Source organism: Dryas octopetala, chromosome 2 (assembly GCF_963921425.1).
Source record: "Dryas octopetala chromosome 2, drDryOcto1.1, whole genome shotgun sequence".
Lineage (NCBI taxonomy): Eukaryota > Viridiplantae > Streptophyta > Magnoliopsida > Rosales > Rosaceae > Dryas > Dryas octopetala.
In genome coordinates, this window is record NC_141367.1 from 10,384,173 (window position 1) to 10,411,787 (window position 27,615).

The 27,615-nt window shown below is 35.7% G+C and overlaps 2 long non-coding RNA genes across 8 annotated transcripts; both read left to right on the top strand.

The window, feature by feature from the left end:
- The first annotated feature begins 21,116 nt into the window (after positions 1 to 21,116).
- On the top strand, positions 21,117 to 21,807 carry LOC147293003 (uncharacterized). The gene is made up of 3 exons (XR_015120174.1): positions 21,117 to 21,270; positions 21,467 to 21,595; positions 21,754 to 21,807. It is a non-coding gene; the product is annotated as an uncharacterized LOC147293003 (long non-coding RNA).
- Positions 21,808 to 22,515: 708 nt separating this feature from the next.
- On the top strand, positions 22,516 to 27,278 carry LOC147293004 (uncharacterized). 7 transcript variants are annotated; one of them, XR_015120842.1, is made up of 7 exons: positions 22,516 to 22,616; positions 22,720 to 22,820; positions 23,616 to 23,670; positions 24,258 to 25,025; positions 25,607 to 25,742; positions 25,959 to 26,008; positions 26,881 to 27,278. It is a non-coding gene; the product is annotated as an uncharacterized LOC147293004 (long non-coding RNA). The 7 variants fall into 7 exon arrangements; XR_015120845.1 differs by lacking the exon at positions 25,959 to 26,008 and having other exon boundaries at positions 24,258 to 24,319; positions 24,932 to 25,025; XR_015120843.1 differs by lacking the exon at positions 25,959 to 26,008 and having other exon boundaries at positions 25,607 to 25,761.
- The last annotated feature ends 337 nt before the right edge of the window (positions 27,279 to 27,615 follow it).

The following is a 27,615-nucleotide window of genomic DNA, read 5'->3' on the forward strand; positions in this document are numbered from 1 at the left end:
GATACATTGTCATGCACTCTAGTCTACGTACGTATACACGTACATGGCAATATCACATCCTACATGCATAGCCATGTACACGTAGTCCCTTCCAACATATGTGGCTAGGGACGTAGTTCATGCATGTATATGTATATAGATCAAGCAAATTAATGGATTAAAAAAATTGTCCCGATCGAACTTTGCTTATATATATATATATATATATCCTTGTTACTTTAAAGCTGGTATTAATTTGATTGGGAGATACATTAATATATTTGAGGGATTAATGTCATTTTGCTCCCCCGACTATAACACTTGTATCAGTTTGCTCCCCAGACTTCTAATTTGGAAAATTAAGGACTCTGACTTTTTCAATTTTGCCAATTGAGGTTTTTTTGTCACTTTACACATTTTTTATCCAAATCTTTGAGGGCAAAATGGTCCCTTCCAATTAGATCTTATCATTTTTTTCTCATGCATAATTTTTCCTCTTTTATTTGTTGCTAAATTTTGCTTGATAAATTGACGGAATATCCTAAATTGGCTAAATTGACAAAGTCAAGGTCCTTATTTTTCTAAATTAATAGTCTGGAGAGCAAACTGATACAAGTGTCATAGTCTGGGGAGCAAAATGGCATTAATCCCATATATTTGATGGTGTCAAAAGTTCATGATGGATCGTGGTTATGTAATATGTTACGATCTGAATGGAAATTAAACAGATCAATAATTTTAAACAAATTAATAATCCGCACATGCACCCTCTATATAATTTTGGGGTATTAGTGCAAAAAAAGCCTAATATGAATGGAAATTAAACAAATCACTAATTTTAACAGAGTTAATTTGTTAGCATGTATAGGTTCATAATAACATATACTTAACTGTAGATAGTTGACCTTGTAATTATTTCCTTAGTGGTTCTTCTTAATTGTATTAGGAATTCTTGTAAATCAATTTAAATACCTCTAAATGAGAATATCACAATATCAAATTCTCACCAATTTTTGCAGTTTTCTTCTTGGTATCAAAGCCTAGAAAAAAAACCTAGGGTGTCTTTACCTTGTTTGTTGCTATCGATCTCTACCCAAATAAACCTTAACCCTAGAAATTTTTAGGGTTCGGCTATAGTACCCGCGCTATAGTATCGCTTTTAGCAATCTTTCCCAACATTCATGGATGAAAACAACTTAGAAAAACCAACTCAAACCCTGAATACTGATCAAGCACATCATCTAGTGATCAATCCATGCATGCCTTATGTTACCTTCTAGAGTAAGCCTTCCTCTCAAATTGGGATTAAACTGAATGATACTAATTACCGACTGTGGTCTCAAGTCATGGAGATGCATGTTGCTAACGAGGACAAATGTGGTTATCTCACCAATGATATACCTAACCCAAGAAGGGTGATCCAAAGTTGGAAAGTGGAAGACTGACAATGCCTTGGTGAAACTAGTCATGACTGCAACTTGATGCCTGCTAATCTCATGGGTAATTTTATCCAACTCTCTACAACAAAGGAGGTGTGGGATATTATTGCAAGGACTTATCATGATGGATCTGGCGCTTCCCAGATCTATGAGCTAATGAAGAAGGCCTTCCAGCTATGTCAAGATGGTTGTCCACTATCTACATATTACACGGTTCACAGTACTATTTTTATGGAATTATATGACCATTGTCATAAAAACATGAAGGATCCTGATGATGTCACTACCTTGAAGAAATGGAATGATGATGAGATAGTTTATATATCTTTTTAGAAAATTGGATTCAAGTTTGGATCAAGTTCGTAGCCGAGTCTTAATAATATATAGATCATTTCCCTGTTTTGGAGGGAGCATACTCTATGGTTTGTAGGGAGGCTCAGAGATTGGTGACTATGGTTACCGATTCCACACAGGAAGGCTTAGCCTTGATTGTCAAAAACCACAGTTTCAGCCTCAAAAAGTTGTTGTTGGGGAGTATAGGTATTACAGGTTTGAGATCGATGTATGATGTCATTCTGCACAAGATCATATGATTAATGATCCTTCTCAGTTTGTCAGTTTTACTGTATCTTTTCACGCTTCTGTTAGAGTTGCTAATGGAGCGTCTATCCTTATTCAAGGGGCACCTTAAACTTTCACTTTGTCTCTTTCCTCTATACATGTTCTAAGTTTGTCAAATAATTTGCTCTTTAGTAGCTAGATCACTAAACTCTTGATTGTTTTGTAACATTTTTCCCACTCATTATGTCTTTCAGGATATTCTTACGAAGGCGACGATTAGGCATGCTAGAGAGAGAGGTTGTCTCTACTACTTGGAAGAGATGAAATCATCTATGTAGTACTTCGAAGAGACGACATCATCTTCTAACAATGGTCGTGTCTGTCAAGTAGTGTGGTTACCTAGGGATGAGATATTGTTCTGGCATCAAAGATTGGGACATCCTTCCTTTACTTAATTATTTGCATCGTTATTTCCTGCTTTGTTTTCAAAAATTGATGTTTCAGATTTGAAATGTGAACCTTGCATATTTCCTTTCCTTTAAGTTTTAATAAAAGGGTTAAATACAAAAATGGTCCATGAATTTTACAATGAATCTCAATTTGGTCCACTAACTATAAAAAGTGTCAATATAGTACATGAACTTTCCAAGTTGTATCAAAGCAGTACAGACGTTAACTTCCATCCGAAAATTAACGGAATTGGTCACATGAAAATGTGATGAACTGATTGAAATGCCTCTGAAAATGTGGTCACTTGCTGTGCATATGACCAGTTTTCGTTAATTTTTTCGATGGAAGTTAACGTTTGTACTACTTTGGTACAACTTGAAAAGTTCGTGGACTAAATTGATATTTTTATAATTAGTTGACCAAATTGAGATTTACTGTAAAGTCCGTGGACCATTTTTGTATTTAACCCTTAATAAAATTAGTTGGTTATGTTTTTGTACGGAGTTGGTATTTCATATTTTTTAAATAAAATCTCATTCATCCATAAAAGTTAGGGTGTATGTCAATATATATCTTATGGTTACTGCTAAGCTTATCTACCAATGGATTACATAGTTATAAACTATATATTAATTTTCAGTCACTTATAGCAAAATCATCGGCCACTTTCGAATCAAATTTAATTTTTAAAGGCAAAAATCTAAAGGCTAAACTTTTACTTCACAAACCTAAAAAAATCTTCACCATTTCTCAATGGAAAGCCAAAACCCAATAGGTAAATAGAAAGGGAAATTACGATGTAGGTTTGTCCACATAGCAAATGATTAGTACATCTTATGTCATTTTTATAGGTGAAATGGAGGATTCTAGAAGGGTGGTTTTGAAAAACGAATGGGCTACAATCCTTGTCTAAAATCTAGATTACGCTTTGATCTCTTTGGCAAAGTGCTGGGATATTTTGGTTCCATCCATAACTTTATAATTATTTTTATTTTTTTTCTTTTGTTAATAATGTTGTCGGCCCTAGTTTTTTTTTTTTTTTCCTTTTTAACCGGTGACCCTAACTTAAGACTCAAGTAGAGGTGTCAAATAGGCCAAATTAGCACAAGCACAAAACGGGTTAGGCCAGCATGAACACAAGATAAGTAAATCAATTGGGTTGGTTTGAAGCTTTTAGCCCAATAGGCAAGGTAGTGCATAAGCACGACACATGTCAAGCACAACATGAGCACGAGCATGAAAGGATTGATAACATATATATACCTCTAGTAGATTGGATCGTCTTGTAGGTTAAGCTCTCCCGTACTAGACTACCTTCCTCTTCATCTTGGCCTTCATAAGCCTAAAAAATCTTCACCATTTCTCAATGAAAAGCCAAAACCCAGTAGGTAAATAGAGAGGGAAATTACAGTGTAGGTTTGTCTGCATAGCAAATGATTAGTACGTCTTATGTCATTTTTATAAGTGAAATGGAGGATTCTAGAAGGGTGGCTTTGAAAAACCAATGGGCTATAATCCTTATCTGGAATCTAGATTATGCTTTGATCTCTTTGGCAAAGTACTTAGATTTTGGCTCCATCCGTAACTCTAATTATTTTCTTTTTTTCTTTTGTTAATAATGTTGTTAGCCCTAGTTTTTTGTTTTATTTATTTGAACCAGCGACCCCAACTTAAGACTCAAGTAGATGGGTCAAATTGGCCAAATTAGCATGAGCACAAAATAGGTTAGGCTGGCATGAACACAAGATAAGTAAATGAATTGGGCTGGGCCAAAACTTTTAGACCATTAGGCAAGGCAGTACACAAGCACGATATAGGTCAAACACAACACGGCCACAAGCATGAAAGGGCCGATAAACATATATACCTCTAGTAAATCACTGAGAGGATTGTCTTGTTGGTTAAGCTCTACAGTACTAGGCTATCTTCCTCTTCGTCTTGGCCTTCATAAGCCTAAAAAATCTTCACCATTTTCTCAATGCAAAGCCAAAACCAAATAGGTAAATAGAGAGAGAAAGTATAGTGTAAGTTTTTCCACATAGCAAATGATTAGTACGTCTTATGTCATTTTTATTGGTGAAATGGAGGATTCTAAAAAGGTGGTTTTAGAAAAACAATGGGCTACAATCCTTGTCCAGAATTTAGATTAAGCTTTGATCTCTTTGGCAAAATGCTTGGATTTTGGCTCCATCCTTTCTCTATAATTACTTTTATTTTATTTTTTTTGTTAATAATCTTGTCAGGCCTAGATTTTTTTCTTTGAACCGATGACCTTAGCTTAAAACTTAAGTAGAAGTGTCAAATGGGCTGAATCAGCACAAGCACGATATAAGTTAAGCACAATACAGACATGAGCATGAAATGGGCCCGAACTAAGCACAATTCTTATTATATTGTTCTTCTTTTTCTTTTAAAAAATTTGAACAATAAAATTTCATCTTCAAGCAAAAGATTGTTACTATTTAATTATAAAGTCCATTTCATGGACTAATGATTAGTTAGTATAGGTAATATTAATGTATGACAAACAGATCCACTTACGGACAACTTGGCCCACATTATAAACCTGGAAGCTTCCCTTTTTCTTTAAAACTGATTTTGCCTATTTTGCATTTCTGGGTCACTCTGTTCTCGTTCTCGTTCATCTCTCTCTCTCTCTCTCTCTCTCTCTCTCACTCACTCTCTCTCTCAAATCAATCTCTCATGCTTGTCAATCTCTTTCACAGATTTCTCTCTTTTGAGTGTGTGTACGATATGTTTTTATGGAGCTTAACTTGAAATTTTTGTTCGCGGTAGATATGCTTTGAAATCTAAGGTTCGTTTCTACATTTTGATTGATTTATTATTTCAATTCAATATATTTTGATAGATTCCTTGTGATTTGCTTATTTTATTACAAAAATTTTTGTAAATTTCATTTGTATGTTGTTTAAAATATGATATTTGTTTTTTAAAATTTGCATATTAGTAATTTTAGAGTTTTCTTTAATTTTGTATATTGTAGGTCTTATGAATTATGGAAATTTTTTTTAGTTTAGGTCTAATTTGATTCTTTCGTTTTTATTGACATTATCATGGAATTAGGTTTCATATGGAATTGCATTTAAACTGACTATGTGTTAATGTTTTTGTTTGTCACTATTTGACAGTGACTATATGAATTTTCATATTAGAAAGTGTATATTTTGCTTTAATTTCATATTCTTTAGGTCTTATGGATTCTGGTAGTTGTGTTAGTTTATGTGTAGTCTGATTATTTATTTCCTATTGAGTTTTTCATTTGAATTAGGTGTCATATTGATCGAATTGCATTTAAACTAACCATCTTACTGTTATTATTTGATAATAAGTATTTTAAATTGCAGATTTGATTTATTTTTTGTTTCTTTTATTCTGTGTTTTCTATGTCTCATGGAATTGGGTTTCATATGATATTGTATTTAACTAACTATGTGCTACTGTCTCTGTTTGTCACTGTTTGACAGTGACTATATGGATATGCATATTAGGGGTTGTAGATTTTGTTATAATTTTGTTGACAAGACCGCCCCCGGATTCCACCCTAAAATCCGAAGTGATTCTATGAAATCCAAAACTATCCATTTATTTTTTTTCTTTCAATTAGTCTTAACCAAATATAGGAATATTCTACTAAAATTTCGGCATAGTCTCCCCTAAAATATTTGACTATCCCAACAGTAGGGATGTGTTCAATTGGTCACACACCGACATGATAGGCATCAATCCGAGTGTCGCATTCCACCAACTCAATGTGGACCCAAATGCCCGACCATTCCAACAAATACAAATACAATTCTCCTAAAGAGGAATAAAATCATTAGTGACGAAGTCAATCAGCTGCTCGAGGTCGGCTTCATACGAGACGTATGGTGCCTAAGCTGGATTTCCAACGTGGTGGTAGTCCCAAAGAAGAATGACAAGTGGAGGGTATGCGTGGATTTTACGAACTTGAATAGGGTATGCCCACTCCCAAAGATCGATAAGAAGGTGGATGCAACAGCTTGGTACGAACAGTTGTCCCTCCTCGATGCGTACTTGGGCTATAACCAAATTCCAATGGCAAAGGAGGACCAAGATAAAACCACCTTCATCTCAGAAAGAGGGCTCTATTACTACACTGCGATGTCATTCGAATTGAAGAATATAGAGTCAACATATTAGAGGCTAATGAACAGAATGTTCAAGGATCAGCTGGGTAAAAGAATGGAGGTGTACATCGGTGACATGGTGGTAAAAAGCCAAATTAAGTCCGACCACCTCAATGACCTCTGAGAAACCTTCAAGGTACAAAATCAAGCTGAACCTGAAGAAATGCGCGTTCGAGGTATCTTCCGGGCAATTCTTGGGGTATATCATGAGTTGAAAGGGGATAGACCAAACCCAGCGAAGATATAGGCACTTTGGGATTTGCCTAAATTGAAAACCCCGAGGGAGTACAGGTACTAACAGGAAGGCTCGAAGATCTAAGTAGGTTTGTGTCCCGACTATCGGACAGGTGAAAACCGTTCTTTCAGGCCCTAAAGGCAAAGAAGGGAAAGATATGGGGCTAGCACAGAAAGAACTCTACGAGAAAAACCAAGGAATACATGGCCAGCTCACCTATTCTAGGAATACCAGAATAAGGCGAACCCTTATACCTCTATTTAGCCATCTATGAGTTTGCTGTTAGTAGCGCGATATTCAGAGAGAAAGACAGTGACCAACACCTAATTTCCTATGTCAGTAAAAGCCTGATCGATGCGGAGACCGGGTACAACACTTCGGAGAAGATGATCCTAGCTCTAGCCATAGCTCAAATGAAGCTTCAGCAATACTTTGAGTCACATCTGATAGTGGTTCTCACGAACCAACCAATCCGAACTAACAAAGGAACTAGAAAGATCCGGACAAACCAACCCCGAGGATGAATGAGATCTCTATGTGGATGGTTCATCAAATATGCACGGGACGAGAGCCGACATTATCCTACGTACCTCGGATGGAATGGAGCTTGAGAATACGCTTTGATTGGACTTCCCCGTATCTAACAATGTGGCTAAGTGCGAGGTGCTCGTCAATGGGTGTTTTCTAACGCTCTCTCACCTTTTAGGACCATTGTAAGACCTTTATTGACCTATTGTTTGATTCTAGATGGATCGAAAGTAGTTAAATGTCAAATCAAGATTAGGATTGTAAAGCGACACCCTTTCGCTACCAAACTGATCTTAGACAAATTCCTAATTGAGGTATACCCCATCAACATCCTTATATCAGTATACACGTGTCATACCCCTATAATTTGGCTAAATGGAACATTTAGAAGCTTTTGGACATAAAACATGAAATGGATAACCGTAAATTATATGGTCGATATCGAAATTATCGATAGTCGTGCCTTATTCAGATAATGGGCGTCTCAATGTGTGCCAAGAGTATTTTGGGGATCTATGAGTTTGGGTGAGACTATTGGGTCACACACTCACCTTTTTTCTATTGTGGCAAGTCTAACTAGATTAGCTTATTGTATAGGTCATATCACCCACCTCTAGATTCAAGGCGATCCCAAGGGGATCAAGCATAGTCGAGTTAGTGATGTGAGTTGGATTTTTGTTTTTAAATGATTTTAGACATTTTGATGATATATTTCAAATTGGTTGATATTGGAAGCATGCATGAGAATTTAATGGTTTTATAAAGATTTTTTTGTTTATGATGCATAAATTTGTTTTAGTTAAATAAATGGTATTTCCGAGCTATATTCTTAAAAGAGGAAAACGGGTATTATAAATTGGACCTGCATTATTTTGAATGATTTTATGTGAATAATTATGGAGTATGCTTTATTTTAAATGATGTATGTTTTTAGCTTTGATAACTTAAATTAATTGATTAGTTTATATTTTGGAGGACTTGATATATTTTGAGAAGAATCATAAAGTGCTTCGTAAGATTTTTAAGTCTTTATAAAGTGAGTTCATGAAACGGCTTACCAAGTATGACCTTTAGCTATATATGCTTATATATGTTGAGTTATAAAAAGTGATATTCAAACCACCTTACGAGTACCCTTTCCCTCAGCCAGTATAGTTAGGTCTTTGGGTCCCATCAACATACATATTGAGGCTTTGGTTGTGTCAAATGCCTACCCCTTTGGGGACAACTATGTTTGCAAACGCGCATGACTAATTAGTGGCTTTGCATGTGTATGATACTGTGGCTCTGCATGTGTATGACAATAGTGTGGCTTTGCACATGTATGATAGCTTAGTGGCTCTGGATATTGTGTATGACAATATAGTACCTTGAGATTATCTTGGCTCTAGCTCTACAATTGTTTGACAGTTTATCTTGGCTATGCAAGTACCTTGAGATTACACAAGCTCGTTTGACAATTTCCCTTGGGTACTTATTGGTTTGAGTTTCTATATATTCTTGAGCATATCTTGATATCAATATACAGTAGCAAATGTTTGTATAGGTTGATGGTTTCAGTGTGAGCATTATTGCTATTATTCAAGAAGTTACTACTATTAACTAATTTTCAGCTCAAGCCAGAATTAATATCTTCAGTTACGTGTTTACTAGCAAGATGTACAAGATGATTTACTTGATATTACTACATAGTAGGTTTGACGATTTGCCTATTGCTTGTAGGCACAATGTCTTTTCGTTCATTCATTTACATTGGAGGCACGATGTCTTTCCGTTCATTTAGCTTATGTTATAATTTATATGATTGTAACCCTATTTAGTTAATTTGTTCAAATTTACCGAAGGGTGACTATGTCTAGACTAGGTTTCATTTTGGGTGGGGTCTGAGACCCTTTGATTATGGTTGGATGATCGTTGGTTGGATTCTGGTTAGTTGTTGTTGGAAATTGAAAGTGTTATTTCTTTGTCATATAGGTGGGATATATAGTCCAATTTATGTCGAATTTTCGATAGAATATATTTTTTCTTTGATTGACTTCCCTATATTAATCATAAGGTTAATTGAGATTAGCGGGCCCGATAATTGTGAGAGAGAGAGAGAGAGAGAGAGAGAGAGACAAACGAAAGGGTACAAAAAGAGAGAAAGAGAAAGGAAGGATGATTGGATAAACACTGAGAAGGAGAAGGAGAAAGAAGGGAGAGGAAGAAGAAGGTAAATTTCCAACTTCCATGTACCCTATGTTTTCCTTAGATTTAGTTTGTTGATCATTTCTGTTTTGGGGTAAGGTTTATTTACTAAGTAGAGAGGTTTTTAGGAGCACAAACACATTGAATTTGGAGGGAAAAAGGAAGAGAATTCGGGTGGGTGTCCTTAGTGATTTTTGGGGTTTATGTTCAAAATCAAGAATTGAGTTTTAGCTTGTTTTGAGTGTGGGTAATTGATTGGGACACTTTAAACTCGTTTTAAAGGCCTAAGGAACCAGTTTGGGGTGTTAGAATTGATGGGGATTGAAGTTGGTTTGAAATTGGAAAATCTGGAAATTTTCCAAAAAAATTCGAAGTTTTCAAGTAGCCTACTTTGAGGCCACATAGAACTTCGTTTTGTGTGATCTTTGTATGGTTAGAAAGAGGTGTTGAAGAGCTTTAAAATGAGTATAAGTTTGCTCAATTTGGTGGTGATTTGATAAGGCACGTTAGGGCAAAGTTTAGAAAAATAAGGAAAATCTGCAAGTTGCAGAACTTTTGGAGAAAACAATGAACAGTACCTGCCGGCAACCCCACTCGCACCACCGGCTCGTGCAGCAGCGTACGGAAGCTTCGGTCACCGGGAAAAGATCCTTCCCTACTATATTTTTTTTTTCGAGTCCGATGGTGGCCTCTGTTTTGCGATATGAAGCCCTAACTTAGTATTTTTCACTACACACACTAGGATTGGAGAGTGAGTGACTTTTGTTCTTTATTTAATTGTGGGTTTTTGTTATTTTTTTGTACTAGTTTAGGCTCGGAGGACAGCCGGAAGGTATGAGACAACCTCTAGCGGCGAGTTAAGCACAAGTTCGAGGTAAGGGGATCTGGGAACCTTTGATTGCAAACTTAATCATATTGAAACTTTGTTGAAGATTATTATATGTGTGCTAATATGTGAATTATATGAATGATCTAAATGACTTGAACATGGTATGAATTAGTTAATTATATATATTAAATAATAATGCATTACCTGAATGTGCATTTATTTGAATGTGAACATGATTCATTGAGAATGAAGGTTACTGTGGTGAGAAGGGATTGAGAGTTAAATTTACATTTCGTAGTGTGCGCCGGGTTGATAAAACGATTTAAACCTCAAGGTGAATTGGGACCTTTGGTTGCGATCGAAGTTAGAATATCTTACATTTTAGTTGCGATTGAAGTGAAGATATATTGCAATTTATTTTTCAAGGGATTAATAAGGAAGTGCAGCATAACATTCATACATCAGTAGTATTACTATATATATTATATGTTATATGTTGTGTGATTTCATTGAGTTTCAGTTTAATCAATTTTGCATGAAAATGGTTGGATGTCCCTACTGAGCCGTTGGTTAGAGCTCACCCCCTCATAGACTTAATTTGCAGGTATTGTAGTGAGAGATAGTGTGAAGCCGACCGGAAGTAGTTATTGTGAGTTGGCGTGAACCAAGTTGGAGTTAGTTTTGATTTTGAAACTAAGAAGGATGTAATGTATAGATCGAAGAACTACTTATTTTGTAAATTAAACTGGAATCCAGTTGTGGCACAAGAATAATACGAAGTTTATCTCTATTTATTTTATTTTTTATTGTCGCATTCTTATTATAGAAGTTAATTCTATAATTAGAGTGTGATTCACACTTTAATTCGTGATTAATTCTTAATCTCATTTTGGGGCGTGACAGGAAAGGAAGACTTTGTGATTGAGGAGGCTCTTGTTACCTTCTCACTTCTGGATCCATCTCACACCACTAGCATGTGAGAATTTCTGATATAATTAACTTAATGCTAAATAAGTACAATTGATAGGTACGTACATGACAAAAAGTATATATATATGTACACTAAATAAGTACGATAAATTATTATGTATTCTATACATAAACAAAAGTTTGATAAATTTGTACGCTAAATAAGTATGATAGACTACTATATTTGTACTGTACACATAAAATGTTGGATAAATGTTTGATAATTAGCTAGGTACATTAAATATCAATTTTATTGTACCTCTAGTCTAGTCTCTTTTTCATATAGAATCTAAAATAAAAAAAATTTGGGTTTTCATATCTTAAAAACCATTTGAAAAATGCTAATTATCCCAACACTTATTTCAAGCTTTTGCTTCCCAATTTATAGTGGCATCAATTGTAACACCCCGATCCTAGGGCCCAAAAAAATACACTGAAACTTTGTCTTTTAAACCTCTTTTCAAAGAATGAGCTATGCACTTATCATAATAATTAAATACATTTGGTAAATAAGAGTGTGAGCCCAAAACATTTATGTAAAATTTACTGTATAAAATCAGTTAAATCAAATTAAAGTGGGTCCCACTGCCTCGTCTTCTCCTCACTGCCTCCTCCGCCTGCTTAACCTGCAAAACACTAACAACCACACTGCACCATACACATGGTACACCGGGTCATTTAAACAAACAACCCGGTAAGCTCACTAGAGCTCGTATAAGTGAAATGACATAATAATAATCGTACTCTGACAAATCAATTGCATAATCATAAACCATTAACCTCAACCTCAATCATTCACATCCTAATTAATATCCTCAATGCATAGACACCATCATTTCCGTCCTCACGATTCAAGCTTAGATTTCACTAAGTCCTAGTAAACAAATGCAATACAAGCAACCTTCACACACTTCGTTTCTTGGAAATCCTCCAGCTTTACAACTACTTTCAAAAATCTCCTTTCAAAACCATTTTAAATCCCCTTAACCGTAAGTCAAGCTCTGAACTGAATTTATCCTTGGAAACTGATATCTCAGAAACACTTATTCTTAAAACTCACATCATCCTCGTACCTGTACTGTAGACAATGTCCTGGCCACAATCCCGCGCTCGAGCAGGCTCAAATCCTAGCCACAATCTCGTACGGATGACCCTTCCGCACGAGCAGGCTCGTATCCTAGCCACAATCCCGTACGGAGGGGTCACTCCGTACGAGCAGGCTCGTATCCTAGCCACAATCTCATACGGAGGGGTCTCTCCGTACGAGCAGGCTCGTATCCTAGCCACAATCTCATACGGAGGGGTCTCTCCGTACAAGCAGGCTCGTATCCTAGCCACGATCTCATACGGAGGGGTCTCTCCGTACGAGCAGGCTCATATCCTAGCCACAATCTCATACGGAGGGGTCTCTCCGTACGAGCAGGCTCGTCCAATCCGTACTCGCATTTCCAACTCACAACATTTTTCCCAAAATTTCTCTGAACTCTGCCGAATCCTTCCGAATTTGATCCCCGCTTATAAACCATCACTTGTCTGTCACTCGAAACATACTGACTTTTCCTCAATAATTAGTTTGATCATTTGTATATATTAACTGCCTAATCATCAATCATTAACCTCGACTATAAATAATCCTTCTCTAATTTGGTGACTCTCCTCTAAGCAACGCTATAATTCCCAATTAATTCCTTCGCCTCAAATCCTCGTCAATTCATTCTCCTAATTCAAATCCTACACCTAATCTTCTCTAACGTAAAACAGCAAATCTTTAAAACAGACAATGAAACCACGGTACTCAACAATATAAGCAGATAAGTTTCACTTAAAATTTAACTACGTAAAAGTCCGGAATACCCTTCACGGTGTCATGGCTCGGATACCAAATCCGGCAGCATAACGGCATCGTGAATGAGATTTCCCGAGCCCATGTACCTGTTAAGACCAGACAACCAACTTATAAATATCCAGGGTTCACAATTTGGCCATTCAACGACCGAAATGGACGGTAACCACCACACACGGTGGCTGCCCAGCCTCAAATTTCACAATACTCACCAACACGTAGACAGACCCTAGGGTTGGCCTCTAAGAGTCCTGGGGAGGCTGATTAACAAGAAAAACCACCTAACTCGCCGCCACAAGTGGCGGAGCCGTCGGTGGCAGCGGCGGCACAATTTAAAATCAATAATTTCCTAGAGTTTTCAATTTCAAATAACAATTTTAGATTATTAGGGGTGAGAATTGTCTAAAAACCATCCATTATCAATTCCCAAAATCGAAATCAAAGAAAACCCGAAATGGGTTTAAACCCCTAAAATCCAACTTCACAAATTTCACAAAATTAACAATCAACACCTTAGGGGAAAGAATACTCGTACCTAGAGGGTCATTTTTGACAACTGGACCGACGACCAACAGTGGCCGGAAACGCCGGAATCGACGGCGGAAGTCGCCGGCCTTCCCGGCCTTCACAGCGTCGATTCGTCTTCGAGAGGCGTCGGATGGACGATCGGAGCACACCACTAGGCTCGCCTCGACGAGGGGAAGCTTTCTGGGCTGGTGCTAGGCCGCGAAGACGCCGGAAACGGCGAGTCAACGCCGGAACTCCAATCGGCGAAGTCTGGGTTCTCGGGTTCTGAGGAGTTCTGGGCTGCGCCGACCCCAGGGGGAGGAAGAGGGAGGGACGGCGACAAGATCTGGGCCAGTCCCGTCGCCACCCACTACCGGACGCGCCGCCACGCGCCGGTGGCAGGCGCGGCAAGGTGAGAGGGCCAGAGAGAGAACAGACGCGAGGGAGAGAGAATGTCCGAGAGAGTCCCCCCGAGAAAAAAACTGAGTTTTGGGTTTTAAAACCCCTTTTGCAAAAATTACAAGTTTGCCCTTTACTTCAAATGCCCGTAACTTTCAAACCATAGCTCCGATCGACGCGTGCTACGTGTCTACGAACTCGTGGACTCGAGATCTATCAAACGGACCCAAGGTCAAAGACGAAAGTCTCTTAGTTTTAAAAGTCAACTTTGGGTCGGGTCGTTACATCAATTCATTCGACAAAGTTTATCTTTATCTTTTTTAGTTTTTTATATTTTTTTTATATAGTCCAATGTATGAATGCTATGAAGTTAGCTAGGAAAGACTTGTTGAGAAAAATTGTTGAAAAAAATAGCATCTCCCAAACCTTTTTTTAATTTCATAGTTATTAATTGTTTTTGGAATGATATTTCACAGTTGGAGAGAAAATATTGGGATATTAATTGGTTTGGTGTAATTATATATGAGTGTGCCAGGTTGATTTTTTAAAGGGCATATATTGTTTGTAAATAATGACATTGTTGAAGGTATATTAATGTGACGTGGCATAGAGTTAGATCGATTTTTTCACCTAGCTATATTAAAATTAGAGTACAGGAAAATTTTAGCAAAATAACTTCAACAAATTAACTTTATGATCAACATGTTTAAAAACCCCAATAAAAAAAAAATTCAATTGTATTAATACGTACACAGCCATGCACGTAGACGGTCATGCACACGTACGTCTTGCCTACACAACCATACACAGTCTTGCTCATGCATCACATATTTATATATCAATTAAATTATTATATGGATACATTAATTTTCAGTTATAAATACATTTTTTATTTAAGCTAGAAAGCAACACTTCATTAATGAGAAAAAGTAAAGTGCAATAAAAAGAAAATAATGAATATGCTTACATAGTATAAGCCAAAACTTGAGTACATATGAGTATATGACTTCATTTCCAACCGCCATCACTGCTTTAATATATAAATATATGTTACCACCATGCTGCTCATACGGTTATATAGAATAGTATATATGTAAGAGATATTATAATCACCAACATCATTTTTATCACTCTTCCTAATCACTTTTTATTTTCCAATATTAATAATTAATATTCTTCTTTCCTTTTCTTTTATAAAAAGGCACCAGGCCAAGAAACATCTAGATCAACTTGATTGTTAGGAACTAATTAGCCAGATAGAAAGTTGATTAGCTTGGGTGAGGACCCCATGGTTTTTATGCCCAACTCAAAGACAACTTTCTAATCGCATATATGCCAGAATTAGCCACCCTTGGAATTTCAGAAATTTATAAAGAGGTTATTTTTTGCTGCAGTTCTATAATAATATTTTCGCATGGCAAGATTAATTAAACTTATATTTTCATTTTAATTAATATAATTTTTTTTTCTTGATATATACATTTTACCAGAAAAAACAACAAAAAATAAAATGAAATTCACCATTTCTTATTTTGATCATTTTTTTGTTTCTTAAAAATACCAAAATGTCATAAAACTACATCATAGCCCATGTTTCTGCAAACTACTCTAGCCCATATATTGGTTCCTACTAATTCAACCACCTGGAACTCGATCTCCACTACGTCCTTTAAATTGACATAATTAAAAAATGAGAATTACTATCATCTGCCCAGACCTGTTCCCCATCTTCTTCCCTTATCACTTAAAATTTTCATAGATTTGTAGAGAGAATGGTGATGATCTCTACTGAGGCTTTTGAACGTCAACATGAAGAGGAAGGTGATGCTACTGGAGAGCCTGATCACAGGTTCAAAAAAAAAAAATCGGTACAATGATTTACCAGAGGTATATCTCTATACTCAATGATAACCCTTCAAATCTTCTTGAATTTCTTAAACCATATATGCTATTAATTAGGGCTCAAATCTTCTTGTATTTGTTTTGGGGTCTGATTATACTATGATGCTCTTCTGATGGTGAATTGTCATCTTCACCAACGTCCTGTGGGGATTCAGATCTTGGAAAATCAGTAGTTCCGTAATAAAATAATATGATACATCTATTTTAATTTATTTCTCATCTAATATTCAGCTTATAGAATGTGAAGTCTTAGTAACAGAAAAATAATAAAAATAATAATAAAATAAAAAAGCAATTCATTTGCTAACCAATTGTGCGAAGTTCCCCTTTAGGAATTTGGATACGAATATATATCAATTTCAGCTTTTCGTATAGGTCTTGTTGTATATATTTCATGTTTAGGAAGATATATACACACACAATGTTCCTGTTACATGTTAGGGTTTAGTTAATTAGTCACCGTTGGTTTTTAATTTCTGCTGTTTGGTTGTTGTATCTGCTAACATTTTAACATTCTTTTGTCGGTTAAGTTTAATTAGTTAGTTTTGTCATTTTAACATTCTTTTGTTGTTTGGTTGTTGTATCTGATATCCAAAACGACTCGTGTATGCCCCAACAAGATCATACATCAATATAAATAAGTTGAGATATACCTCAATTGAAAGAGCCTATATATATATATATATATATCTCGGTGTCATTTTAATTTTTTTTAATCATGGGTCGTATTTCTTGATAGAGTTCTGAAGCAAAGCAATAAGATGACTTTGAATCTAAGAAAAGGATTTGATGATGCCTTTTGTCTGAAATTTCAGAGACATTGCTTGACTTGTTTCCTATGAATCCAACTGTTGGTGCATATGAAACATATGATACCGCTCTTTTGTTTTTCCACAAACTGTAAAAATTTATCGTCATCCTTATTAATGGTGAGACGAAATGTTTGCTAGTTAAAAGATAATCTTCATGTATCATGTTCGTCGGTTTCAATTTTCAAATCATATATCATGTGGACAGCGATTTCCAACTAGTTTCAAACTAGTTTCCCCACTTTGATTCAATGATTTCCAATAATTTTTGTTAAGATCCTTTAAACATATGGGTCTCTAAGCTAGTTTGCAGCATATGGGGAGTGCCATGACTTACATTGCTAAGTATATGTTGCTCTTAGAGATGTACGTACGTCTAGTTTATGCTTCTACTTTCGCATTAAATATTATGATCTAAATTAGTTAGTTTTATTGATTCCACTTAATGGCGTACCCGAAAGTTAATTAGTGAGATATTGTTTACCTCATTAGTTGTATTTGAAGAAAGTTCATTTGCAAAATTTCATTAGAGTATGCTAATTCAACTGTGGAACTAGTATCTAAGTAATTATGGGACTAATACAGACTTGATCTGTGTTGTTGAGTTTTTTTTCCCCAAACAATAAACCACAAATGTTGTTTTGAATAAGCATTTATGAACCATTCTTTAGAGCTAGGCATGGAGACAGGACATTCTTTAGAGGCATGGTCCGCATGGAGACAGGGAGATCGGATGAGTTGGCTTATGAAGGAGCATTGATTATGCATAAGCTTTTTTTTATTGGTTATTCATAAATTGTTAAGGGATACATGTGATTTTATTCAATAACTTATCCATATATAATAATCTCTTTGGGAAAGAAATTACATTAGTATCCTTTATTTTCTTTTGCACTAAATTTGTTTGGCATAGTTCGATGCTTTCGGATATTAGGAGATATTACATGGCAGCCATGTCTAAGCCTGTATTGGGATCCTTTTCTCCTCAAGTGACTGAACTATTAGCCTTCCGGAATATAATATGAGATTAAAGTTTAGTTAACATTCGTCGGGTCACCGAACTTTTGGCCCCCCTGCATATGAAAATACAATATGGAATATGAGATTAAAGTTTTTTTTGGTTAACTGTTGTTAATTTAATTCATTAGTAATTACTGCATGTTAATTGGAATATGGTTGTATAATATGGTTGTAGAATAGTTTATTATTTTTCATTTTTTAAATCTATTCTATGCATTCTTCATGCTATCTCCCCTACATCTCTCTCCAATCTCTCATATTCCTCTTCCCCCTCTCTTTAATTAAATTGCTATGAGTTAATTTCTGCTATGAGATGTGGGGATGTGCTGCCACAGGAAGAGACTTACCAAAAGCCTTTTGCTTTGGCTGCAGTGAGGGGTGGGCTCAAATTCGTTGTACTGAACAATTTGTAATGTCTCTGATCATTGATGGGAAAGCAAATTGAAAAGTGGAACCACCCTTGTTGTTGACCGTTGTTCTTATTAATTCAGGCGTGGCTTTCTCATCTGCCAAAGGAATAGATATAGAATGGTGTAAGGTAGTGAAATTCTTGAATTTTTCCCCTAATGAAGTTTATGTTCTCTATCTGATCTTAAAAAAATTGAGGTGTTCTTTTGCAGGCTCCAGAGATAGGGTTATTGGCTTCAGATGTGGACCTGTGGTAGTGTACCTTGACATACCACCTGAGGTAAGTAGTTATTTTAATGTTTACCACGAATATTAAGGAAGAAAAACATAAAAATGTAACCTATATCCTGTAAATGTTAAGGTGAGAAATTGTCCTTTTCGATTGCTTGTAACCTATGTGGTCTGACATATTTTCTGAGACACAGAAATTTTTCTGAGGCCATATTTGAGGTTAAGGTGGAGTTGTGAATGATGTCAATTTTCCTCCTTCAATTTCATTTCCAGGTGTCATTTTTCTAATGTTTTCCAACAAGCACCAAATATGAAGTCTTTTTCTTTTTCTTCTTTCTTAATTTATGATCTCTGCATAGCTGTACAATAAAATAAACCATGACATAAACTTTCTTTCTCATCTAATTAATTGCTATGACATTTTCTTACTATAGGCAGACTCGGATTGCAAACCTTGCGAAAATCACTGCTTCAAATACGCCTTAAGATCTGTAATGTGTCTTAAGTCATTTATAAATTAATCAGTTACAAAAATATGATGATAAAGCCACAATGCTTATTCTTGTTTCCAATTAAGTTTGCCTCTGTCTTAAAAATTTTATCCATGCATGCATCTTCAATATATGAGTGTCAATATATATATATATATATTGTCAAAAATGAGTGTCTATCTGTATGTTGTATTTATTGTTTGTGTGTGACATTCGACATGAAGTTGCTCAATTTGGTTATTTTTTTATTTTTTTATGTTATCTGATAAGGCGTGAGATGTGGGGAATATATATGCAGCCACTGTGAAGCGAAATTCTACGGCGTCAAGTAAGTTATTTTTCCTTCTTTCTGAAATTTTCATGCCATTTGCTGAACTAATTGAAGATTGCCTTCCTGATATAAGCATTGAATTATATATATTAGCCCCTCTCCTTAGTGTCTCACATTTCATTGCTCAAAGAACAGTTCCTATTTGAAAATATATAATGGGAAACTCTTGTGGCTTACTCATGTTTGGAATTTACAAAAGGACTGCATTAGTCTGGCGTCTTGAGTTTCTAAATGGTTAAGTAACTTTTTAGAAGTTCAAGAAATTGGTATGCCAAACTTGTAGATGAGCTTTATTGTTCATATATTTTTTTGGTTGTGCTGTAATCAATTCTTGAATTTCTTGGATGCTTCAAATGGATATTCTAATTCTTCGGTCTTCTAAATTCATGGCTTTAATTCCTTTCCTTTTCTTTGTGGCAGACTGGCAGGAGGTATATTGACATATATAAATTGGAGGACAAACTGACTTTGGATTCAGCTAGGAATCCGTTTCAAGTCATTTGATGAGATGCAAAGGGATGAGGCAGAGGAATTGGATAATAATGTGAAACATCAACAAGGTACTGGTGCATCCCAACTTCTTGGATATAGTTTGAAGGTTGTGATGCTCTTGAAGGAGGCCACTTGATTGAGGAGCTGAAAAAATATAGTTTATACACTTTTTGTGTACTTAGTACTGTAGATCTGTATATATATACAATATTATATTTAAATACATTTTTGTATTTTGATGATTTTCTTATATATATATGGAGTACGTCACTGCTCTTCTTTTTTTCATGATTTTATGTTATTAACTTTTAGTATATGTATATTTATCATTCTAAAAATTTAATAATAGAAGTCCAAAACAACAATTCTAAAACAAAATAAGTAGAAAGCTAGAATCTGCCAACAAAGTGGCTATTGGCCAAAAATTTAAATTCTTTAGCGACGAAATATTTTGTTGGCAAAAGCACCTTAATTTCCTGACCAAATATTTTGTTGGTAAAAGTTATTTTGTCGGCCAAAGTGTTTTTGCTGATGAAATATTAATCGGAAAAATAAAAAATCTGAATCCTTTATGAATTTCACCAACCAAATTGCCGACAATATTATTTTCTCGGCCAAAAACTTGCCTGACAAAATGGTTTGGTTTTGTTCGGAAAGACCTTGCGCGACGAGCTTTGGGAGACGAAATGGCCGATGAAATTTTTTGTCGACGAAATCCAATGAAATTTCTTAGACAATGATCAATGATCATTTTTTTTTTTTTTTCAAATAAAATATTGTTGCTAACTTGCCATCAAAGCAGCTCCAATCTGATCTCACAACAGCCAGGAAACAAACTTGCCCACAACATTTGGTCTCTCTTATTCTTCTTGTTCACTTTTCCCCTAGGTTTCACTTATAGAACCCCTCTCCTTCAGTTCCCTATTTCTTGGGACTTTTAGATTTTACTCCTTGAATAAGATTAGAAATTAAATAAGACCTGGTGTAAGGTTAGAAATTGATTGAACTTATGGCCAGAGACTAATATCTAGGTTTCTGTTTCTTCTTTATCTTTAATTACATTAAAGCACCTGACAACTAAGACTGAGGTGTTGCAACGTACCTGGACTGAGCCAGATAAGGTAAGATATATAATCCATCCTTGAGGAAAACGTGAACGTACCAGAATACCAGATACCATCGAACCCAACAAAACCTAATACTGCACACAGATTTTGTAGCCTCTTGTTTTCCTTTTCAAAACCCCCTTCTCGAACCCTCCACTTCATCTATAAAAGTTAAACACTCAGTTGGTATGTGCACAAATCAGGCATATCATCTCCTTATTCTTATTTGGTTTTAGCTTCTATAGAGAAAATGATGAAGGTTTCCGAGGTGTCTGAAGCCCAAGATCCAGAGGAAGATGGTGATCGATACAGTACTGGAGAGCCAATTCCAAAGAATCGAATCAATGATTTACCAAAGAAGTCTCACTGTCCTTCTCTTTTCCATGTGAGTGTGCCTCTCATGTAGAGCTATATATGTAATCTTTCTTTTTTTTCTCACTATATACTAGCGACATATATAGCCAACTATCACCTTGGGGAGCCCAAAGAAATTAAGCAATTAGTATCAATAGGAACTTAATTGGTCTAATAAATAAATATAAAAATAAAAAAACCTCTCATAACGTCTCATATTCATGCAGTATTGGTTGGAAGTGGGACGCCAAAGGATGCCCATCACAGCTATCAAATCCACTCCACCCGCCCAAATCATACATGGGTAGCTGGTTTTGTCTGCGCGTGCGAGCTTGCTGTTTTGGGCTCAATGTCAAGTACGTACGTTCTCAATGTGCCCCTAGTTTCTTCAACATTTTTCATTCTTTGTTCTCTCTCTCTCTCTCTCTCTCTCTCTCTCTCTCTCTCTCTCTCTGTGCGCGTGCATGCCCCTAATTACTTCAATTAACATTATTATTATTATTTTTTCTGCCAGAATAGAGCAATTGGAATGAGGTGGATTACGAAGATCTATTCCTTTTCTTACGCCGTAAGTATTATTATATCCCTTCTACTTTTTTTTGTTCTTTGGTCAATTGGTCTGATTCATTCTACTTTATATTAGTGTATTATAATAAAATTTATGTTTCATACTTGGCATAAATGCCAGAAAGCCTCCTCCTTGTTCCAATACTGAAAAAAATGACTTTCTTTCTTGGATAATTATGTCACAGATCCAGTGTGCGTATTTCAAATATGGACAGGAAAGTTGAAGTTCAAGTACTGCTATTAAGTACTGCGGAAATTCTAACATAACTGCAGGTATTAGATGCCTTCAACCTTTTGACCGTTAGATGAGATATATTTGATTTAACGGTTGAGAAAAAAAATAAAGGCTGAATCGGTAGCCCATTATGAGAGAGAAAGACGTAACTGAACAAAACAAAAGAAATCCTTCTGAGTCGCAAACAAAAAACGCAAATCTCATCTGCTTCTTTACCCTCTCTCTCCCGCACCCTTTCTCCGATCAAAACCCAGCCGTCCGGCGGCAACGTTGACAAAATCGGCCTCAAATATTCGTCTACCACTTACCATGTCGAAATCGATGAACCGATTGAACTTCGTGACGGCCATCCGCCTTCTCCGGCGGAGTTGCGACACCGACCACCCAAGACATCGTCCTCTGGACACACTGATCGTCTGGGTGTCCTCCTTTAGACCTAAAATTCAATCATGAAGGAGAATCAAAGGAGAACAGAGATCCAACCCCTTCGCCGGCGATCTGAGTTTTCTAGCGGCTTCGAGGTCTCTCTCGGGGATCAGGTATCAGGTCATGGTCGCTACCGGATCATTACAGAGGTATAATTGCGTCCTCATAGAGAGATTGTGAATCTTGTCAATTACCTTGCAATGGCTTTCTGAAATTTGTGTATTTAAATTCTCTTACTTGTATGGATTTCAGAGGAATTGGTTTTTCTTGCTATGCCAGAAAATGTAATTGGTGTTTTCCCCGATTTGGGTTTTCACATATAGCAGCACAGAGGCCAGGAGGAAGATCTGTTGGTATGTTTTTTTCTATCCTTAAACTGGATACATGTTGGTATGTATGGGTACAGTTTTGTATGCTGCCTTGATGCAGGAATTTATGATATGTGCAACTATGTGTACCTGCATTACCTGTACTGTTACGTTCTCTGAATCTAATGTTATCAGGGAGAGATAAAAATTGTCTGAAGTTTTAGTTTTGTGTATGTTTGTTCTGGAGTTAAAGGCTAATCCCGCATCTTATTTTTCCTATTATTTGTGTAGATAGCATATTTCCTATGGCCATGTGCTTGGTCTTCTCTAATCTGCTGATGTTGATGCTTTTTTCCATTGTTATTAAAAGACCAATTTTATATTTTAGTTCAAGGTTTTAATAGAAGAAAATGGTAGATTGGATCAGTGCCTGTAATCAACCAATTCTTAGTAGGGCATTACAATTTCTGGCTTACTTTATTGGCTCCATTTCTGATTGGTTATTTCTTAAATAATAAATTTGTATTAAAGATTTCTTTCCCATCTAAGCATTGTATTATTTTACAATGCTTAGATACGTCCTTTCGGGTCCTGTACTCGGGTATTGTAGATCACTGCAAGTAGTGAAAACTACATGCTATAGGACCTTACATATAATTGCTTAAATGGTTTTTGTACCTTTGTGCTTGATACAAAAACATGCCACTGGACCTCTTCTTTTATTCTGTGATAGCATGACATGTTATCGACCTGTTTGAATTGCATACGTGGTTCATTTTTAATTCATATTTTGAAGCATTATGTATAGCATCATCTATTAACTCATCAAAATATGTTCAGATATTCAATGTGGGATTGTTTCAAACTGCAACTGAGCATAAGGAACAGATTCATGGTAATTCATTTATTTTAATCTCTGAGAGTTCAACAATTGACCTCCACACCTCTAGGTTTCATGAAATGCAGAGCTCCTGTCTTAATGCTCCCTTTATGTTTGTCAGCTCATGTTTCTTTACAAGATTTAACATTTTTTTTTTTTTGAAGTAAATGATTATATGTGATACTGAATTTATTCTTATGAGATTGTTACAAGAATGCTGCAAAAACATTCTATGATGAATTGTGATGGAGATATGGTATCAGCTGCACTGGTCAAATTCATGACTAAAAATTGGAGTAGAGAGGTAGAGAAGAGAAAACGAAGGCCCTTCATCTGAGTTTTTGCTAAGAAATGGGAAGGTCACTAGTAATTCAGACTTTTTGCATGGACTTGGCAGCCGCTTTTGACTTTAACAACTAGAGACTAAATCTATTCCATGGTTAAAAATTTTGGGCATGGGTGTTCAGACAATATATGAGCATGAAATTCTTCCAGGGCACAATATATTCAAGTCTCCCACTTTAGCAAGTATATGCATGCTTACCACTTTTCTTTAGCAAGTATTTAGCATGCTTACCACTTTTCTTTTCTCTGTTTTTCAGAATTATTGACCAGCATGACAAACTGAGGAAAAGAAGCACAGAAGCTTATACCACTGAGATAAGTACTACTCTTTTATCCTTCTGTCTGGTATAACCTAAGTATCATATAGCAGATAACACTGAGAAGTTAAATCACACATTAATATTCCGATTTCTTTAGTAAATGTCACACAGTACTTTCTTACTTGTTTTGTTGCCATTTTCAGCAGTTATAATTAGCAGTTATAATTGAATAATCATGTATCTTGTGCTATCTTATGTATTTCTTTGCTATCTCATGAAGTTTTTGAATTGGGATCTAAAAGGCTCTATTATTGAAAACAAATTAATGAATGCAGATTGGGTTGGTAGTTCCGTTCGCTCAATGTATATCTTCATGTTAAAATTGTGTGAAGAAGCAACCTTGCCAGTGCGACATGCAATCAATTTATATTTTAAAACTCTTTGGTTTCTACTGGGGTTGAGAGGCATGCTTTGTTTAGAGGCATTGGCCAGTGTTAAGTACCACACTAAAAAAAAACCTTTAAAAGCACCTTTTTTTCAGCCTTGATTTTCCCCACTTCTGATGAAGTATCTAGGCATCATTTTTTTTTTTTTTTTTTTTTTTTTTTTCAATTTATGGCTTTTTCCCTTGCTGAGCCTCTTATTAAGGCAGTTCAATTTTTCTCTTTCAGGGTGAGAACTGATGGCCACGACTCATGTGCATTGGGATGTCGATGCTGCAGCAGTTCCATGTGGTTTTGGGCGTGCCATTGGTAACTTCGTCAGGTTGCCTCTGTTATGCTGATTTGTACTGTATGATAGAAATTGAATTTGTGTTGCGATCAATCATAGAAAAGGCTTTGTAAGAAAACAGAGTGATAAACAAGAAAGAAAAATGAAAGATGTAAACATAGAGATGGCCATTGTTCAATTGCTTGTTATTTCATTGTTGTGGTTTTAATCTCCTGACCAAGTCTGCAAGTGATGTGATTTATAGACTGTAACATATTGGTTTTAATCAATGTATACCATGTCTTGCTTGGACTGTAAATGGGGATTAGTCAAATTAAAGAAGGATTTGGACTGTACAAGGACCAATTTACATGTATATACTATTATAGTTCAATCATCCTTGGCATATATAATTGGTCTACAATTTAACATGAGGTTTCTCAAACCTAATGGTGCCATGAAGCTAAAACTCCTTTGTTCATTTTCTCAATGATTAAGAACACCAAGACTTTTTTTATTCCCCCGCTCTTCTTCCATAATTTCAGGAATACTGACAGCAACTTTGACTCCAAAAACATAAACATGGTACACTTTTTAGGTTTATCGTTTCTAATTGTCTGTGTTATGTATTTCAGTTTTTGGACATGAGCTCCTTACAAACTTCTCTCCGAAATGCCCAGTTGCAATCCTCATTCATGGGTGGTGTATCTCAGCCATGGTTTCCCCAAAATCCGGTGACTGTGATGCCTTATATTCCAGCTGCAGCAGAAAGTACGTTTTTTAGTCCTAGGTGAAGCTACATTATTTTCTTTTGGTTTTGTTTTTTGCCTTTTCCTGCCACTTGTTCCAGAGCGGTATATTTGTTAATCCAGTGGTGCTTCAAGCATCATATTAGATGCTATGAAGAAATTTGTCGTCCATTAACACATGTCTAGTCATAACAATCTTATCCTTTTCATTCAATGAGATTTTGATTTCATTGTGTAGGTCCCTTGCAATACATGGCTGGGCAAGCACAAAGTTCTCAAATTCCATAAGTTGTTTTTCTACTCGTGTTCTGGATTCTGTTCTTTTCTCATCATTAGTATTATATCAGTTTCCGGTGATTAGGGTTTAGGAATCCTAATATGTAAGATGATAGTAGACATGGCTTCAGATCCTACAATTTGAATTTGGTAAAAGTTGGCTTTTGCAAATACCATTTAATCAAATAATAGTTTCAATCTCAATTTCACTAAATGATGAGATTATGATTAAAATGATAAGGGTATTTATAGTTATAATAGATTGTTCTTACTTTTTAGAAGATCAAGAAAGAAGAATTCAACTATAAAGTTCTCTCTAAAATGGAACCAACATAAATAAACTTGCCAGATCATGTATTAGTTTATTATACCACATTAGTTCAAAATAATTAGTTGTTGTGCAATTACTTATTGCATAATAGTATTTTGTAGACCTAAACTCTAAGATATAATAGTATAAATTTATCTTTCTCTTCATTTATGATTTCTTAAATAATTTTCTTTTACAGTTAAACTTGTTAAAAATTTCACTCCCAATTGATTTAGGAAGCTAAATTCAGTAAAATACTTAACCTAAATTATCTATGCATCTGTCTTTTCCAGCATGCCGACACAAGACCTTAATTAAGTTTTTCACTAAATACTTTTCCCTAAATACTTTTTCACTAAATACTTATGTTAGTGTATTGGTGGTACTGGATAAGATTGATTATGGACAATCTGAATATCTGGAACTACATTATGAAGATGCTACATAGAGTTTGGCAACTCAAGTTGCCTGGTGTTAGAGAAGAGATTGATGCTTGACATACTGCTGTTGCATTCTGTTATTTTGTATGCTTGTAACTTTTCCTGAAACCAATGTGGAGTTGCTTATTTTGCAGGAGTGTCCCAACGCATGGACCTGTTGCATCTATTGGAGGGAATCCTTTTGCATAGGATTATATTGGAGAGACGTTGTTGCTTTTATAATTTCTTTTGTTTTCATTGAATTATGGTTCATGTGAATTGATGTCAATTGATTTGTGCTGTTGTCAATTATTGAGTCAAGTCTGAAACCTCTTTGATACTGTCTGGGGTGAGTTTAAGTTCCTAAGTGTACGGGTATAGTGAATGCTGAATACAAATGTGAGTCCGCCTTCAGCAAGAAAGTAATTATAGTTGGGTCCCTTGTTTCCCAGTTTTTTGTTTTAAACGAGTGTTACTGTATCTACTGCTGTTTCTTGTATTTTAAATTAAATGATTGCAACAAGTCCATATCCATTACAGGGCTAATTTGTTTTACTAGTGAAAGCTTTTGTGATAGACGAAAAAATGTTCCAACTTCAGTGTTATGCAGTACCAATATTGACCTCTAATACATTGTCTCAGTTATTTTTCGTAAGAGCTAGTTGATATGGTAGATAGTGCGATGACTGAGGCTTCCAATGAAATTTACTTTTTCCCACCCTAGTTTGTTGAAATGGAAATCAAAATTCATTCCCACCCCCTAAAAAAATATTGAAATTGAAACCAAATTTGCTTCCCCTCCCAAAAATGAGGTATGAAACTAAACATCTACATTCTACGAAGAAGATATGCTGAAAACATAATGACATGGTCAGGGGCTTGCCTCCGTA